At 35.3% G+C, this 16,901-nt stretch overlaps 1 protein-coding gene across 6 annotated transcripts in view; it reads right to left on the reverse strand.

The window, feature by feature from the left end:
* The window catches only part of ANKRD12 (ankyrin repeat domain 12), a 122,438-nt gene that overhangs the window by 104,631 nt on the left and 906 nt on the right, over nt 1-16,901 (reverse strand). The window contains exon 1 of one of the 6 annotated variants that reach the window (XM_004742717.3): nt 11,341-11,401. The exons of the other annotated variants lie outside the window; for them this stretch is intronic. The gene's annotated coding sequence lies outside the window, so the exon portion shown is untranslated. Of the gene's footprint in view, nt 1-11,340; nt 11,402-16,901 lie in introns of those variants that run through there. 6 annotated transcript variants of the gene reach the window in all.

The following is a 16,901-nucleotide window of genomic DNA, read 5'->3' on the forward strand; positions in this document are numbered from 1 at the left end:
TTCTGTTTCTTGGCTATTGCAAATAATGCTGCAATAAACATGGAAGTGCATAAATCTTTTTGAGTTAGTGTTTTCACTTTCTTTGGAAAGATACCTAGAACTGGAATGGCTGAATCATACAGTAGCTCTCTTTTTAATTTTTTGAGGACTCTCTAGGGTGTTTCCCATAGTGACTGCACCAGTTTACATCCCCACCAACACTGCACAAGGATTCTCTTTTCTCTACATCCTCAATCACTTGTTATTTCTTCTAAGTGTATGGTTCCGTGGCATTAAGTATATTCACACTGTTGTGCAAGCATCACCACCATTCATCTTCAGAACTTTTTCATGCTTCAACTGAAGCTCTATACCTACTGAACAATAACTCATTTCCACTTTTCCCAGCCACTGGTAACCACCACTTTACTGTCTCCATACATTTAACTGCCTACATACCATGTGTAAGTGAAATTTTATAGTATTTGTTTTTTTATGACCAGCTTATTTCACTCAGCATGTCTTCAAAGTTCACCCATCTTACAGCATGTGTCAGAATTTCCTTCCTTTCAAAGGCTGAACTAATACTCTATCCACTGCATGTATATACCACAATTAGTTTATCCATTTATCCACTGACGGACACTGAAGTGGTCTCCACCTCTTGACTACTGTGAATAATGCTATGAACACAGGTGCCCAGACTGTACAACATACTACCAAAAATACATATTTATGCTTGCATTTTCCTTATGAATCATTCCTTTTCTTTTAGGCTTAACCTATCTCTGCTTCAAGATCAGAAAATATACTCAGTGCTATTTCCTTTAACTTCTTTTGACATTTAACTCTTCCCATCTACCTGTAATGCCAATTTTTAATAGCATTCTTATTCCCTTGTGTACCCAAACCTGTCTTCTAGTCTGGGTTTTTAGTCTTTTTCAGTACTTGGTCTTTCCATTCTTGTACCAATATTCTATAGTTTGGTTTTTTTTTGCATTTGAGTATTTTATTTTTTATGCTTTTTTGTATAGCTTTATAATAAATTTTGGTCCATCATCTTTTGTCAAATTACCTTTCCAATTCTCACCAAATAAATTTTAGAATAATTTGGCAAGTTAAAAATGTTGATTTCTGGGTCAAAGAAATAAACATAAAAATTAAGCCAAGAAATACTAGAGGGGTGCTTGGGTGGTACAGTCAGTTAAGCCTCTGACTCCTGGTTTTGAGAGTCACAAGATGGAGACCTACATGGTTCCAGACTCAGTGTGGAGTCTGCTTGAGATTATCTCTTCCTCTCCTTCTGTCCCTCCTGCTTGTGCTCATGCTCTCTCTTCCGCTAATAAATAAATAAATCTTAAAAAAAAAAACAAAAACTCGAAAAAATTCTTTAAGATAGGTAAGCTTTTCTAAAATGTGATATAAAAGATGAAAGTCATTTTGACTTTGAAAGTCATTTATCCTAAATAAAACCTGTAAACTAGAAATGCAAAAATCAGACAACAAATGAAAACATTTCCAACACAAATGGAAAAGGACTAATAATCAAAGAATTCTAAACAAATCACTTGAAAACAGACAGCTTACCCTAAAAAAACAAAACAAAAAACAAACAAGATACAAAGAGGCAGTTTAAAGAACAAGAAAACACAAAGAAGTATTCAAATCCATTTCATAATTTTAAAACTATAAAATAATGAGACCCTTTTCACTAAAAAGACTTGATAAAGACTAAAGCTGTGCTGGCAAGGGTTCAGGGAAACCTGAATGCTCATACACTGCTGATGATGATGAAACTGGGATAACCTCTTCGGAAAGGAATTTGGTTGAGTCATTAAAATACAAATGCAGTCTTCTGTCTTAATAATTCAACTTTTAGTAATTTATCCTACATGTGTGCTACACAAATATGCAAAGGTTATTAAAAAAAAAAGACATCTGGGACTCCTGGGTGGCTCAATCAGTTAAGTGTCTGACTCTTGATTAAGGCTCAGATCATGATCTCAGGGTAGTGAGATCAAGCCCCACAGTGGGCTCAGAGTCTGCTTGTCCCTCTTCCTCTGCTCTTCTCCTGCCACTCAAGTGCTCTCTCCCTCTCTCAAGTAAATAAACAAAATCTTAAATAAAGAAAAAAAAAAGACGTCCACTGAAATATTACTTGTATGTCCTAACACGGTGGGTGGGGGGAGTCCTAAATGGCCATTTACAAAAATATGGTTAAACAAAGTATAGTATATGTTTTATGCTGAAAATTGTGCAAACAATAGAACAAGCTCTTTTTAAAAAAAGGGTACTTTTTTTTCTTGACATTTCCTCTTCTGTAGAACTTGTAAATGTTGGGAATGCTTCAGGACTAGATCCTAGACCCTTTTTTTTTCTTTCTTTTAAAAATTTTTTTAAAAATTTTAATTAACGTATAATGTATTAGCCCTAGGGGTACAGGTCTGTGAATCGCCAGGTTTACACAATTCACAGCACCTAGACCCTTTTCTATTCTTTTAACACACTCCCTAAATGACCTAATCTAGATTCATGGCTTTAAGTATCATTAAATGCCAAGGACGTCTAACTCTGTACCTTTAATCCTTATCTAAAACTCTATATTTGTATATCCAACTGTCTGTTTGACATCTTCATATGAATGTCTAACAGGCATATGAAACCAAATAGGACTACAGAGAATTCTTGATTTTTCCTGTCAAATTTTCTCCTCCACGCTCCCATCCATCTTCTCCATTTCAAGAAATGGCATCACCATCTACCCATCACTTAAGTCAAAAATCCAGAAAGGTTGACTCCATCTCTACTACATATCCCAAATTAAATCCATGTCCTTTTATCTTGATTGCTACCCATCCCAAGTTACTATTATCATTTGAACAGGCTAACTGCAAAAGCTTCACAAATAACTTCCATTGCTTTTACTCTTACCCCACTTCTTCCTTCCTCCTCTCTTTCTTTCTTGCTCTCTCACCCCTATGTATACCTTCTACAGGCAGCAGAGGATCCTTTAAAACTACAAATTGGATGAAACCACTGCCCTGCTTAAATTTTTTTTTACTGACTTTCCACTGAACTTGAATAAAATCTAAACTCAAACTAAACTATGTACGCTGTATGAAAAATTATGGAACAATTTTTTAGGCATTCAAAATCCTCAGAGATAAGACAAGATTGATAATATGAAGTAAGATTAAATAGAAGCAAGAAGAAATACAGAGGGGCACCTGGGTGGCTCTGTGGGTTAAGCCTTTGCCTTCAGCTCAGGTCACAATCTCAGGGTCCTGGGATCTAGCCCCACATCCGGCTCTCTGCTCAGCAGGGAGCCTGCTTCCCCTTCTTTCTCTGCGTGCCTCTCTGCCTACTTGTGATCTCTCTGTCAAATAAATAAATAAAACCTTAAAAAAAAAAAAAAGGAAGAAATAGAGAGTAGAAAAGTATAATGGCTGAAATAAAGAGCTTCACAAATTTGACAAATAATAGAATGGATAAGCCAAAGAATGAGCCAGAAGATCAGGTAGAAAGAAGATAGCTGCAGAAGGCATAAAGAGGGGATTTTTAAAAAACAAGCAAATAAAATAGGGGAAATATTAAAATTAAGAGATAAATTAGAAGCAGCAGAATACATATAATAAAATTCACAGAAAGAAAAAATGGAGAAAACAAAATATTTGAAAAAATGACCAATAATTTTTCAGAATTGAGAAGATGAAAGACCTCAGATTAAAGTTTCTGGAATACATCCTGGCACACAGATTTCTGAATAAGTATTGGCTGAATGAATGAAGGAAATAAGACAGAAAAGTAATTACACTCAGACACATTATAAATTGGAAAAGACAAAAATCTCAAAATCTTCTAGGGAGGAAGTACAGGTCATGTTAAAAGGAAAAGAAATCAAATGGATAGAGATATCAGAACTTACAAAAAGCAGCACTAGCAGCAAAAAGATAATGCGGTAATATCTATAATTAAACTAATCTATTATTTAAAAGTGAGGGTTGCCTAAAGATATTTTCAGGCATAAAAAGCCTTAGAATGTTTACATACAAACACCCTGTTGAAACTGCTTTCATATAGGCACTCAAATAGGAAGTGAAATAAATCTGTGAGGACACTACATGATATACGTGAGTAAGAGTGAGTAAATAATTAATAAAGCATATTTTATATAAAAAGTAAGAAAAAGGATGGATGGATGCTTGAAGAAAACCCCCAGCAACCGAACTAAAATTCAACACAACATCCACATGGCTACTGGGAAACTGGTGGTGGAGGAGGGATGAAGACCAGAGGACAGTGAGAAAGCAATTAAAGTACTTGTCTTAAAATTTAAAAAAAAAGTACTTGTCTTGTTTGGAGGGAAGATACATCACACACACACACACACACACACATTCAGGATTAAAAAACTGTACAAAATAACTAGAAGTTTAGTAAACAGAATGTACATACTTTCCAATGTGTAATTATAATAAATGAAAGTGGATTAAACTCCATAATCAAAAAGATAAAAATCTCTGCAGCTAGATAATAGATTCAGCAATATACTTTCTAAGAGAAACCACGAAAGGATACTAAAAAGGTTGAAAATAAAAAGACAGGAAAAATAAACCCAGGCAGGTAGTTAGACTTTGTTTCTTTGTTTGTTTACCCCACTCATGAATTCAGAAATCCTGGGCCTTTGAATTCCACCACTGCATTAAAGCTCACCGGTTGAGGAATATCTGTTTCCTTTATAGAAAAGGGCTTCACTTTCTGTCTTCTATTATGATGATGAGTCTTGTTTCTACTTCAGGCACCTGCAGATTCCTATTTCTAGCTTTTAAACTCCACTGTGCACTTTTTATTGTTTTATTTTTATCTAGCATTTCCACATATTTGAAAAAGGCAGCTTCCCCAGTCTACGTTTTTGTCTAGAAGTCCCTAAAACATTCACTTTAGACTAAATACAACTGAAAAACAAAATTAAAGTTACATAAATTTTTCACCTATATTATAAAATAATAAAGCTAAACTGATAAAGATATGGAAAGTAATTAAATGATATCGTAGCAGTCACTGATACATATAAAATATTCAAATACTGCCCTCTAAGTCCACCACTAATTTTACATTCAAAGAAAAGATAGGACCATAATCATGGAATAAGAATTCCATTTTTCTTGTTTCAGCTTTCCCTGAGTTGCAGCTGTTCTGGGGGTGAAAACGTTCCCTTCAAAATTGTTTAAAAAAAAAAAAAGGCATCTAGTAAAGGATTAAATTATGGCAACAGAATTAAATGATCCTTAAGAGTCATTCAGTTAGGAAACTTACAATTCCGTTATCCATGATTTCATCTTGGAACTTGAAATCCAAGACTCTATTCTGAGACCTATCACTGACTTTTTGGTTGACCTTCATCATGTCTCACAGTATTTCTGTTTCTTTTTGAAAGTAATGTTAGGCTAGATGACAATGCAGATCTCCTATCCTTTCAAAACTTCTGATTCCAGGGGCGCCTGGGTGGCTCAGTGGGTTAAGCCGCTGCCTTCGGCTCAGGTCATGATCCCAGAGTCCTGGGATGGAGTCCCACATCAGGCTCTCTGCTCAGCAGGGAGCCTGCTTCCCTTCCTCTCTCTCTGCCTGCCTCTCCGTCTACTTGTGATTTCTCTCTGTCAAATAAATAAATAAAATCTTAAAAAAAAAATTGTTTAAAACTTCTGATTCCAGAATAAGAGATTTAGAATAATTGCACTCCAAATTCTACTTTTCTATGAATGCAAAAATGATAGTTTAAATTATTAAAAAAATATGACATCCTTATTTCTGCCTTTCCCCTTTGCAAAAAAGTGTAAACCATTACACATAAATACTAGGTTATTTCCTACTTAAAGACCATACGACTTAATTCCCTCACATTTCAAAAGTGGTTCTAAGGGACGCCTGAGTGGTTCAGTCAGTTGAAGGTCTGCCTTCAGCTCAAGTCAGGATCCCAGGGTCCTAGGATCAGATGGAGTCCTCATCAGGTTCCTTTCTCAAAGGGGAGCCCACTTCTCCCTCTGCCTGCTGCTCTCCCTGTTGTGCGCTCAATCTGACCCCACCCAAAAAAAAATAAAAGAAAAAAGAAAAGTGATTCTAAAAGAAGTGGAAAAGGCCTCACAATAAATGGCATGTTTCTGAGATATTAACTGGACTTTCCCCCACTTGACTACTTAAACCATTCAAGACAGAATGCAGTCTATGAAAGGAGATTGTGAACTCTTTATCATACCAATGACTGACTTTCACTATAATATTTTCTGGCAGCTATTCCGTAACATTTTCCCACAAGAATATGACGGTTGAATTCCACGCCAAGAAATAAGTATCAAAAACATGACAAATTTAACCAACAGCATGCAAAAGATGAAGACAAACATCCACAACCTTTTAAATAAACTCTCCCCAACAGCGTCCTTAAAACAATGTTCTTAAAAGCCCTTAAGGAAAGTTTATGGTCTATTTTATAGTTTTATAATAACTTTTATATTAACTTTACTAATTATAAAATCTAAAATAATAAAAATTTAAAAAAATAGGTCAACTTCTACTTTGTTTGCTCTGGAGAACTATACTGTTCTAGGGGAAAGTATAATGAGATGACAGGTGAGCGAGTGCCTCAGACAAAGGAAGAGGGAAAGTATAGGCACTTTCATGTGTTTTATGTTTTCTAACCCAGCCACCAGAATAGGACAGGAAATAAAAGACTCAGGACAGAAGCTCAGTCCAGTAAATATAGCCTTTTGGGCTGGTGCTGCAAAATACTTTATCTTTCAGGAATCTAACATCCCGCATTGGGGCAGTGGGCAACATGCTCAATGAGGAGTCTATCTGAGATTCTCTCCCTCTCCCCCTCCCGATACATGTGTGTATGTTCTCTTTCAAATAAATCTTTTTTTTTAAACGATTTTATTTATTTATTTGACAGAAAGAGAGACAGCAAGTGAGAGAACACAAGCAGGGGGAGTGGGAGAGAGAGAAACAAGTTTCCCACTGAGCAGGGAGCCCAATGCAGGGCAGGGCTCAATCCCAGGACCCTGAGCCACCCAGGCACCCTTCAAATAAATAAATCTTTAAAAAAAGAAAATAATTTATGAGACTGACGTGCTGCCTACTGCGCTAAGGAGGCACCTTAAAGAAAATAATCTAAAAGAAGCAATTAGCATTTGTCTGTTGTATTTATCTCCAAACAGTAGCAACTAAATAACATCTAAAATTTTTAAAAAACAAAATTCTCATTACTTTATTAGACAATATTTACAAAAGAGATTAGTGGTAAAAAGATGTTTCTTGACACTGTTGAACACTGGACCATACAGGACCACATTCTAACGATGTATTTAGGCTTTTAAAGAAATACAGGCAGTTGTGTCTACAATGATCTATTTGTCCTGGGTATCTAATAAATCTATATGCACATTTATTTCCACAATTGTGAAGATGTATTATATAAAATACTTATCTGCAACTGAGAGAGGTGGCATAAATGACTTCTAAAGTTTGAAGATTCTAAAAACAAGCTGCTGATTTACTGACCTCTTTCTAGCCTGACAGGGTTCTAAATTGTGCGACTTCTATAGACCAGCAGAGGGCTGCAACAGCTCAGAGAAAATGGTTAGGCGTAGTTTTCCTTGCACCGCTGGCACTGAGAGCTGAAAAAATTACCAATGACTAAAGTAGAAATCTAATAGAATCTATGTATTCGCTTCACTGTCAACAGATTCTAAAAGGGGTCAGGAGTAATTTCCCAAATCCTGAAAACTAGAAATACTCATTATTAAGCTTTTTGCCACCAGCTCCTTTCTCTTCTGTCAAAATGGTAAAGTGTCTGGAGGCCAAGTAAAATCTTACCACTATACAGTAACTAGGAGGAAAAAAGCCAATCAAAATGATTAGCAAATCATCACTTCCTTTTAGACCCACAACTCCACACAGCTCCTATCAGAGTAACCTTCCTAGAAACAGTTACATTGTTAGGTTATTCTTATACCTACTCTACCAATTCTGTTCTGCATATAGTACAGTGTTGAAATCTAACTTCCCCTTGCCTAGATTTTAAGGTAGATTTTTACCTCACGTATACATTATTTTCAACTCCCTTTCAGACCACTCCTACTATTATACAATATGCAATAAAGTTAGGATAAAAAGAGGTCACTGAAGTGAACTTTGAAAAAAGAAACAAAATTACATAGGTCTAGAGAAAGGGAAATGCCACAGCTGGGAAGTTTGTACAAAGGGAGATAGGAATTCCCCCCCAGGGAGTAAGGAAATGGATCTAGGAAAAGTACACCAGGGGCTTCCACTGAATTTGTTGGTGATAGGTACCCAGGAAGTTCATTATGCTGCTTCCTGTACCTTTTATATTATTTGAAATACTTCAAAATAAAAAGGCTTTTGTATTTTTTTTTTTTAAAGATCTTACTTATTTATTTGACAGACAGAGATCACAAGTAGGCAGAGAAGTGAGCAGAGAGATGGGGGAGGAAGCAGGATCCCTGCCGGGCAGAGATCCCAATGTTGGGCTCGATCCCAAGACTCTGGGATCATGACCCGAGCCAAAGGAAGAGGCTTTAACCCACTGAGCCACCCAGGCGCCCAAGGTTTTGGTATTTTAACTTTGCCCCCTTCTCCTGCCCCTCCAAAGACAAGCAGCTGAATCCGGTGCCATTCTAAATACTCCTTATAGTTTAATCCCAAGTAATGCCCTAACTCACTTTAACAGCTTTCTTTTAAAATGACAGGGCATATACTTTACCTTCAAATGGAAGGATTTTTAATTGTTTAGATAATCTGGTATACTTTGAACACTGGTACACAAAAATGTCATCAGAGATTTAGGATAAAGGTCATGGCATTAAAAAAAAAAAGGTTCCCAGAATCACTGCCTCTATAATTATAAATTTATGATCCTGAAACTCGTCTTTATCTATACGTAAACTCTTTATGCAGTTGAGAAACTGCTGAAATTAGTACCTGATGGGAGAGCAATACCAGTGGAAGTATTATTTCTAATCTACTACACTATTCTTACCCAGATCCAATTATAGCATTGGTTGTAACACTGCTTCACACTAGAGCCAAAATTTATAGCTTTCATATGACTCCACACCAGGGTTGAATTGTTTGGGCTTTATTTCAATACTTATATGCTAACCCACTTTTTCTGTAACCTGCATACTGACCAATAACCTACTTACTCTAGTATACACAAGAATTCACAGTAAGTGCATATTTCAGGGCATTTAAAACAAAACATGCTCTAAATAGGCTTAGGAAGGTATATGTACATATTACTGGTAGCTTTTTTTGGCCACAGCAATTTAGAATTATAAACTGGTTCCTTACCAAAGTATACTGAAGAGAGTGTTAAGGAGAAATATGGTAATGGGGGAACCCGAACAAGTAAATTCAATATATTAAAATAACTGTAAGAAAGTAACAAGAAAAGGGTAGTATTGTGAAAACTCCAATCCCCATGGGATGTGATGAAATTCAGGTATACAACACTGAACAAGATAGATATGATCTAATGTCCTTGCAGGGTTTACACGTTCCTTTCTGCAACAACCAGAAAGTAATTTAGGTGTTTGAGAATAATACTGCCCTGGAGTGCCTAGGTGGCTCAGTCGATTAGGTGTCCAACTCTTGATTTCAGCTCGGGTTATGATCTCAGGGTTGTAGGATCAAGTCCCACATCTGACTCTATGCTTAGTGCAGTTTCTGCTTGTCCTTCTTTCTCTGCTCTTCCCCCTCTCGTGCTGCCCAACCCCCTCAAATAAATAAGATGTTTTTAAAAAGAACACTGTCCTCCTATTTCACATGTCTATTTTTTGTTCATTGAGTATAAACACCTAAAACAGACTATAATACTGTCTTTGCATATATTTTCCCAAACACCTGCCTCAACAATAAGATCAATGCTTTCATAGAAACATTTATTTAAAATTTGTTAATGATGAAATATTTAAGACCTTCTTTATTATATTCATAATATTTGTTCAATTTGATGATTCAGAAGTAAAAAGATAAAAATTCTAGTTACTTTCAAATTCAATAAACTATCACACTATCAGACTGGATCATTCAAGCCCTTTCACTCCATAATCCATAACACAAAATAACTACTTTTCCCTAAAAGGGTAAACATGTATCTATCATTTTATCCTTTTTTCCAACTTCTATGAAGGTGTAGTTTTGTGAGGAAAAAATACAGCCATAGATTTCAATGAAATCTCATGTCTAAAATGGGAATAAGATAAAGGTGCCTGGCTATCTCAGTAGGTAGAGCATGTGACTCTTGATCTCGGGATCTTGAGTTCAAGCCCCATGTTGAACAGAGAGATTAAAAATTTTAAAAAATATATATGGGAATAAAGTAAACTTCACAAGATCACTGTAAAAGAAGTGAATGAAAAGTTATGTAGAGAGCCTATAACCAATCATAGAACACTTGTCATTATACCTGTACCAGTCAACAGGCACTTCATAATGAACATAACTTAAATATGAGATTCCAGTTTTCCCCTATGCTCAAAGGATTCTCACTGTTTTCTGCTACTACTTCTCTAACATCTGAGTTCACAAAAATTATAGGCAGGAGAAATTCTTGGACTGGGATGTGGAGACATAATAAAAGGACCTAAAGAGTTAGCATCTCAAGAAGGTAACTTTAGAGAGAGTCAGTTTCTTCTGGGTTTGCCAAAAAGCTGTAAAATACAAGTTCTGATTCAAACGATAAATTAGAAAAAATTATTGTAATATATAGGAGATTAACAATCTCTAATGTACGAAGACTATTGGGGGGGTTGGAGAATTGTTAACCCTTTTATTACATAGTTTTTTATTTTAATAATAAGCATACATTACTTCTGTAATTTAAAAACACAATAAAAGTGTTTTTGAAATTGTTTAAATTTTTGATTGCCACTCCCAGAAGTTTCCAATAAGGAACTAAGGAGAGGAAAAATCACCAAAGGATATGAAGTGTCAATTCATAGAAAATGCAAATGACAATTTCCTGATATATTAGCTAATAATCCAAATTTCTGTAGCTAAAATCAATACTCAAACTGTAATTAAAGACAAAAGCCTTGACATAGAAAATAAAAGCAGTATTACTTAAATCTAGTAAAACGATTTTAAGCTGTCAACCAACAACAGATAGGTATAGATTTTTTCCACTGCGTGTTTGCAAAAGCAAAGGAACACTAATGTCTGAAGGGGAAGGAGGAGCCAGCAAGGAGGAAAAAGGACAAAAGAAAGGAAGAATGAGTAAGCCAATTTGCTGTCAAACATTCCTGTTTACTTTCAATGATACGAGGACAAACAGAAACTTACTCCAAGAGGTACTTTTTTGTCCTGTTCAATGCAACTTAAAGAGAACATTCACCTTTATTCTTGGGATGAACACTGGAAGACAGGAATAATTTCTGAAGGTCACATAACTACCACTGGATGATCCACCTCAACATAAATCTATGAAGAAAAATATCTCTTAAAGTAACAAATTTACATTTATACAGCACTTATAAACTTCAAGTTAGTTCATGAATACTAGTATCTAAAGCTGGAGATATTTCACTGATGCCTTTTTGAAGTATTTTCATAATTAGATATGTAAGGTATCTACTCTCATCGTGGATTAAAATAACATAAATGAAAGCATCTAACAGTACCTTAAGTACAGAAGCTCAATAAAATTAAACTTGATCACCAATTAGCTTTCATATACTTAAAATTAAACTCTGGTAAAAAGGACTTATTTTAACTTAGAGGTTGCAAGACTTTAGACTCCAGAACAACAGAATGTAACAAGGTTTTCTTCCACCTTATAATATTTTTGTGCAAATTAACGTATGAAACATTCTGTAAAATTTTAATTTTCTCCTGTCTTTAACATCATTATCAATCACCACTAATTAGTACAGTGGTATAAAGAGTGTTTTTAGTATTTACGTCTACTCTGTTTAAGTTTCAGAAGACGTATAACAAAACAGAAAGAAAACTGTGTACAACGTGCCTTTGGTAGAAAAGGATAAAAATATGCGTGTGTTTTTCTCTTCCTTTAGATTTGCAAACACTTCTCTTTCTCGAGTGAATTTCAAGAGTTCACCATTTTGCCAAGGAATTTTAACCTGGATCCTACCCATGGTTCAACACCATCAGGTTAGCTGATGTTTTGCTGATCTCAGAGTAGCTGTGAAATTCAAGGGATCTGATGTAAAAAGTACTTCATGAACTGGGGCCGTCATGAACTGGGGCTCCTCAGTAGCTCAGTCAGTTAAGCATCTTGATTTCAGCTCAGATCATGATCTCAGGGTCCTGGGATCCAGCCCCACACTGGGCTCCCCACTCAGCAGGGAGTCTGCTTGAGGATTTCCTTTCCCGCTCTCCATCTCCCCTCTTTCATGCTTGCGTATACTGTCTCAAATAAATAAATTTTTAAAAAAATTCTTCATGAACTACACAGCACCATAATTCTTATATAGTATTTATTACCTTATATCCTGAGTCAATACAGCTATTTCTAGGAAGTGAGAACCACACATGCATGGTTTTCATTCTCTATTACAAACAGGAGTCAGACAAAACTCTTATGTAGGAGGAAGAATAATCCGAGAAGCTATAAGATTCTCTCACATCTCTTTCAAGTAACAAAGTAGTTGTAAAAATATGGTATGTGGAAGTGCCTGGCTGGTTCCATAAGTAACTCATGTGACTCAATCTTGGGGTTGTAAATTCAAGCTCCATATTGGGTACAGACAGTATTTAATTCAGAAAAATTTTTAAAAATCTTTCAAAAAGTAGAGAAAATATGGTATTTATAACTAATATTAGAGATACTTCCTCCAGTTATGGCCTAAATACAAACCAAAAGCCATAAAAGTAAACTACTACATATTTTGAAACAATTTTAGTGCAATAAGCAAATATTAAGGGATCAGCCAAAGAGGAGACAATACTTAAGATGCCAAAGAAGTTACTCCACCTTATTACTTGCAGCTTCATGTTTACCTCTTCTACTTATCTCAATCTGGAAGCATTTCTGTATTTAAACTTAATTTTCTAAGAATCTCAGAGTTTGAATTTCTTAGAATTTTGGAGGGTCTCATTAATTAGAAAATCTAAGTCCTGGATGCTATTTATCTAAACTGGACAAATTTACTATAAAAGTAAATTACTTATAGGGGAACCTCGGTGAGTTAAAGCCTCTGCCTTCAGCTCACGTCATGATCCCAGGGTCGTGGGATCGAGCCCCGCATCAGGCTCTCTGCTCAGAAGTGAGTCTGCTTCCCCCCATCTCTCTCTCTCTGCCTACCTCTCTGCCTACTTGTGATCTCTGTCTGTCAAATAAATAAATAAAATCTTAAAAAAAAAGTAAATTACTTATAAAATTCCTAAATGAGTTTGGTTAAGTGATCTTTTTTTCTCCAGTCACCAACATCAAAATGGAGTTTGTTAAAATCACTTCTTGTAATGTTAACAACCGTAGTCCTTCTGTAGCTGATGAGATTAAGTTGCTTCTGACAACTAACATTAAAAAAAAAAAAAAACCCACAGTTATCTCAACATCTCAGAAAAGGCTTACTGCCTACCTTCCAAGATTTTTATAAGGTGTTTACTTTTCTTTTTGGTTTTTTGACCAACACAGTAGAAGGCAGAGCTGGCCCCTAGACATTTTCACAAAGTCTGAAATTAAAGAAACACTGCCTTAAAACTTTTCAAAATCAGCTAAACACTTAATTAGAGGCAGAGCACAGACAAATGGTTAAGAACAATAATGGGAATAATACAGTCTTGTCACTTTTTTTTAGGTCTGTGAATATCTACACATGGTATAACAGTTCAAAGCCTCATTTTCCTCAGCCATATGTTAGAATAATAGTATCTATTTAACAGGGTTATTCTGAAAATTATCTTAAATATTTTACTTTAAACTTTGAACACAGATACATTCATATTCCAAGTGCTCAATGAATGTTAATCATAATTTTTATTTTTTTAAAGATTTTATTTATTTATTTGACAGAAAGAGAAATCACAAGTAGGCGGGGGGGGGGGGGGGCTCCCTACTGAGCAGAGAGCCGGATGTGGGGCTGGATCCCAGGACCCTGAGATCATGACCCGAGCAGAAGGTAGAGGCTTAACCCACTGAGCCACCCAGGTGCCCCTAATCATAATTTTTAGCTTCAAGATTACAAATACTCTACATAAAACTACAATAAACAATTTACGTATTTGTTTCCAGTATCAATTTAAAGCACCAGAAGAAAAGGTCTTTAAACATAACAGTGAAAGCCAACAAACAAAAACTGAACATTTCTATATATTTAGATGTACAAGATAACCTTAACACAAACTATTCAAAGCTGAGTTTATAAAGGAAATTATCTCCTGTTATTGCCATATGTGGAAACTAGCAACAGACAAATTAACATTGCAACTAAGATACTTTCACTATTACTTTTTAAAATCCACTGTTAAAGAAACAGATTATGCATGCATGAGTGTAAATGAGAATGTTTCTAAATGCTATATGGAGAAACTTCATATTCTTCAGAGGAAGTCAGGCTCTAACAACTGCAATATTTAAAATGTTCATAAGAGGCTTTACTAAGATTAGAACTAAGTGGGGATCAGAAATGTATCTACAGGGAGTTATAATCTGTAAAACAGCAGGTGTTGGAAACAATAAAGCTAAGGCTAAGCAAAAACCTAGGGATCTAGACACCTTGTAACACAGTAAAACTGTATTTATTTTTTAAATATTGCCACTTTTTATATGTATAAAAGCTTACGGTATACCTGGTGCTTTCCATATGTAATCGCACTTGTTCCATCCAACACCTCTGTAAACTATTTAGGAAAATTATTTTTTGTAGATTAAAAGAATTCTGAAAGTTAATGTGATTTGTCAAGAACCACAGGAAATAATAAATCAAGATTTTTTTTATTCAATTTAAACTGAGTCTTCTCACTTACATTTCAGTTTTTTTTTTCACTATTCCATAAAGCTACTTCTTATAGAAAGAGGCATTAGCATTTTCACAGAAAGGAAATTTCTAGGCCCAAACCACAGACTTCTTAAATAGGCTGTACTAACTTGAGTAAGTCATGTCACCTTACTAGGACTTAATTTTCTCGTGGGGGAAACGGACTAGAAAATTTGAGGACCCTTCCAGTTCTCAGGAAAAATCACCATGACTGTACCTTTTATACAGCACAGGCATTTTAGAAATACATGTTAATGTCAATTCTAGCAACAAGTTCCAAATCACAAAGTAATGTGAACTCTTAAGAAAGCTATTCTGATTATCAATTTTTTCATGCCTTTCTTATAAATACAAGGTTTTATCAAGGTTTTATAAAGAAAGCTGCCTAAACCTCTTATGGACTATGATGGAAATAATCTCATAGATCATTCTCTTTTCTAGCTGTATTAATGCTTTTAAAACAGGAGAAGGAAGAAAATTTAACTACCAGTCAACTAATGCCAACAAACTGAATATTTTATTCTACTCCTTAGAATTAAGACCTCTTTCCAACAAAGTTTTTTAATATTCACTGACGACCATTTTCTACAATCTACCTCAGAAGACTATAGCATTTTCCAACAACTTCCATAGGAAGAAAAAGGAATATATAAGCACCTTGACAGAAACATCTTCATTTTAAATTCATTCCATTGAGCAGGCACTTGTCTCCAAACAAAATTCAGTCTTTATTTTTCTTTTCTTCCTGATATTATATCCAAGAACTAAAACCAGAGACTGAACAATATATTTTTCACCTACTAAGTTCTTCCCTCATCAGAATAACTTTAGTTCTCTCTATTCTTCCTCAAATATTCCTCATGGAATACTCAACCCTAGATTTTCACTTTCGCAGGTCTGCTTGCTCATAAAACCGTACTAACAAGTATGAGATGAAGAAAATTAAAGGAATCCTGTTTTTTTATTACTTTCTTCCTTCCATGAATACCACTTAACATTCAGATTTTAGTTCATTTTAACACCTTGCCTGCCTCTAAAATAGAACACATGCCCTGATAGTTAAGCTTGACGTTAGTCAAACCGACTGCAGACCTTCCTTTAAAAGAAATTTAGTTAGCACTTGATGTCAACTATAAAAAATCTTTAAGTAGTAAAACCTTTCTCCACTTGCCTCTCTTGAGGAAACATTTTGAGTCCTTAAATATTTTTTGCGTTTAGACCAAATTAAAGACTTTTCCCAACAAGATTAGTTAATATAATGACTTGATCTTATACAGTCAACACTATCTCATTTTGTTTTTAAGCCACTTGGCACCAATAGAGCATATGTTCTGCCAGTTCTGAGCTAATCTCCAGGAAAGCCTTTGTATAATGACTGAAGAAACTAAAACACATCAGTGCCCGAGATTTTTAACAGCCTACTTGAGCATATGTTTTTAATAAAGTCAATTTATTTTTAAAAAGCTATTTTACCAGTTCGCCCTCCTTCATAATTTACGCAAACCGTTTTAAAATGAAAAAAGGAGTGCATGACTTAGAACATAGATTCATTTCAACTTCAGGATTACAGACAATTCCAAGGCTTTACACATCACTGAATCTGCTACCCCTTTCAACCGTGTTCGCAGTTTAGCCGCGGGTGTCCGGTGGAAATTACAATATCAACGACTACACTGCTTCAAATGTTGCCTACGGTTTCAACTGGTGCAACAGTGTTAACTTCCCATCCCAAACTGTTTCTGTTATTATAAAAACAGCTGTCAGCTGGGCTTCGGTAACCTCTTTGTACAACCGTTTATTCAACGCTTTGGGATCCTCGAGGATGCGTCACACCATACTACCCCTCAAAATGAGATCTAAGAACCTGACGTGCTTCAAGGGTCTACGAACACCATTCGAGTGAGC

This window comes from Mustela putorius, unplaced genomic scaffold, assembly GCF_011764305.1.
Source record: "Mustela putorius furo isolate JIRA1106 unplaced genomic scaffold, ASM1176430v1.1 tig00003858_pilon_pilon_pilon, whole genome shotgun sequence".
Classification (NCBI taxonomy): Eukaryota; Metazoa; Chordata; class Mammalia; order Carnivora; family Mustelidae; genus Mustela; species Mustela putorius.